Source organism: Carlito syrichta, unplaced genomic scaffold (assembly GCF_000164805.1).
Source record: "Carlito syrichta isolate Samal-C Ts95f unplaced genomic scaffold, Tarsius_syrichta-2.0.1 Scaffold109679, whole genome shotgun sequence".
Lineage (NCBI taxonomy): Eukaryota > Metazoa > Chordata > Mammalia > Primates > Tarsiidae > Carlito > Carlito syrichta.
This window is the reverse complement of record NW_007053775.1, coordinates 25,761-28,241: the sequence shown is the minus strand read 5'-3', so window position 1 is coordinate 28,241 and position 2,481 is coordinate 25,761. Positions and strand designations below refer to the sequence as shown.

The 2,481-nt window shown below is 43.9% G+C and overlaps 1 protein-coding gene across 1 annotated transcript in view; it reads left to right on the top strand.

Annotated features, from left to right (window-relative positions):
• ZBTB17 (zinc finger and BTB domain containing 17) overlaps nucleotides 1-2,481 on the top strand; it is a 28,327-nt gene that overhangs the window by 540 nt on the left and 25,306 nt on the right. The gene's annotated exons all lie outside the window — the stretch shown is intronic.

The following is a 2,481-nucleotide window of genomic DNA, read 5'->3' as shown; positions in this document are numbered from 1 at the left end:
CACCGCTTTTCGATGAAATTCTTTCATTCATTCATTCATTCGTCCCGCAGCGCCTGATAGGTTCTGAGGATTGCGACCCTGTGGTAGAGGTTAGGAGTGTGAATCTGGGTCCGGCGGCGGGATTTGAATTCCCCACGCCGTGCTGTGTCCTTAGGCGCTTTCGGCTCTTTCTTTCTTGGTTTCTCTTGGTTTCCTCGTCGTTACAGCAGAGATGATGCTGAAGGCTGCCTCCTAAACTTGTTATAAAAGTTAAATGAGGTCACAGATGCAAAGTGCCTAGAACAGCCACTGGCACAGAGTACGTTCTAAGTGCTTGTTAACGTTATTAGTCGTATCCCCGTCGTCATCATCACCCAGAGCTCAGAGACGCGTGTGGGATACCTGCAGATACACAAGCAATTCGGGTGCACCGCTGTGGTGGAGGAAGAGCGCTCCTTGCTTTGGGAGCACAGAGTGGAGGCGCTTCAGTCAAGGTGAATCCTGGGAGACTTCTGTCTCCTAGAAAGCTGACACGTAAAGGAAGCTTAGGGGAGTGTCGCAGGAAAAGGGTAGCCTTTTCGGTTGAAGGCGCAGTTGGTGAGAAAACTCTTCTCTGCAGAGAGAGAAAAGTGAGAGAGAAGGCTAAAGTGGCAGGCTGTGGTCTGGTCTTAGGGGACCTTGTAAACCTAGTTAAGGGCTTTAAATTTTAGGTTAATGAGAGGCCACTCAAGAATCAGATTTGTGGATTAGAAAGATCACTCTGGCTATGTGAAGAATGTGTCCAAGGCAGTGCGCCTGGAGGAATAATCCAGGTGAGAAGGACAGGTGACTTTGGGTGAGGTTGGAGACAGAGGGTAGGGAGAGATGATTTTGGAGGCAGAATTGACAAAGCTTGGTGATTACTTCAGTGAGGGAGTTAGGGGCAGAGAGGAGTTAGGACTACCCCAGTTTTTGACCGATGGATGTTGACACACTGACCCGTTTATTCGTCTTTGTCCCAGCTCCAGCACGTTGTCTGGTATGTGGTGGGCCAATAATGATCCAATGTCACATTTATTGAAGACTGGCATGGTGACTCATTCCTGTAATCGCAGTGCTTTGGGAAGCCAAGGTGGGAGGATCACTTGAGGCTAGGAGTTTGAGGCCAGCCTGGGCAACACAGTGAGCTGGGTATAGCGGCATGCACCTGTAGTCCCAGCTACTTGGGAGGCTGGAAAAATTTTTTTTTTACTGAGCACTTACTTTGTGCCAGGCTCTGTGTTAAGTGCTCTGGACTTGCCTGCTTGATGCCTGATAAAGCGGCAGCTCTTAGGGAGCAGATCCCTTCAGGGTCTCATAAGATTTTCTCCACTTGGGTGTCTTTGATTCAGGTAATGAACTGGACGAAGGGAGCCAAGCTGGAGTTCACACAGACAAACTTGCAGAACAGAGTAGCCTGGGCTATTTGGAAATCTGAGGTATGTCTGTAATACTCAAGGTTGAAACAGATCAGATCAGTTTGTCTTTTTTCTCTAGGCTCAACATGATTCAAATCACCCTTTCAAGATAGCTTTAAAAATTAAATCGTGAGCAGGGCTCGGTGGCTCAGCCTGTAATCCCACGCCTTTGGGAGGCTGAGGTGAGTGGATTGCCTGAGCCCATGGGTTCGAGACCTGCCTGGGCAACGAGACCTCATCTCTACAATAAATCAAAAAATCAGCCGGGCGTGGTAGCGCATGCCTGTAATTCTGGCTACTCGGAAGGCTGAGGCAGAAGGATCGCCGGAGCCCAGCAGGTCAAGGCTGCGGTGGCTGGGAGCAGCCACCGTACTCCAGTCTGGGTGACAGAGTGAGACTCCAAATCAAAAAATAAATAAATAAATATATAAATATATATATATATATATATATATATATATATATATATATATATCGTGTACACTCTTTGCAGAGAGAGTTGTATTTCTTTGTCTGAAAGAAATTTTTTCTGGTTCATTTGTGTCTTTTCTGTGGTTTTATCTTGGATCTCTAGATCCTTCAAGCAGAGTTACCTGTTTCAATTTCAAAACTGTCAGATGTATATAGCTCTTGTGCAGAAAGACTTTGAACCAGATTAGAATGATTACTGTAAATGAAACTTTACTGTATCAATTGTCATTTTCTTCCTCTTCTTGAGGAATCTGGAGTTTTAATTTTTAATGCAAAATTTGAATACAGTAGAGAACTTTTTATGTATGCAATCAATATGCAAATAATTTTCAGATTTATTTGGTTTCTAAAATAATGGTGTCATATCAATAAAAATACCTGACTTTTTAGTAGCACATATCAGAACCCAAAATACCAAAACCATGAGGGTAGTTGGTAATGACTGTAATAATTAGCAATATTGGGAAAATCAGGTAGAGGTCATTGTCAAAGAACCTATTGAAATTGAAAAACAAGAGATTATTGAAAAAGGTGACACTGTGGAAACTGTTTCTCTCAGCTCTTATTATGCTGATTTTCTATTCATTTACATGAA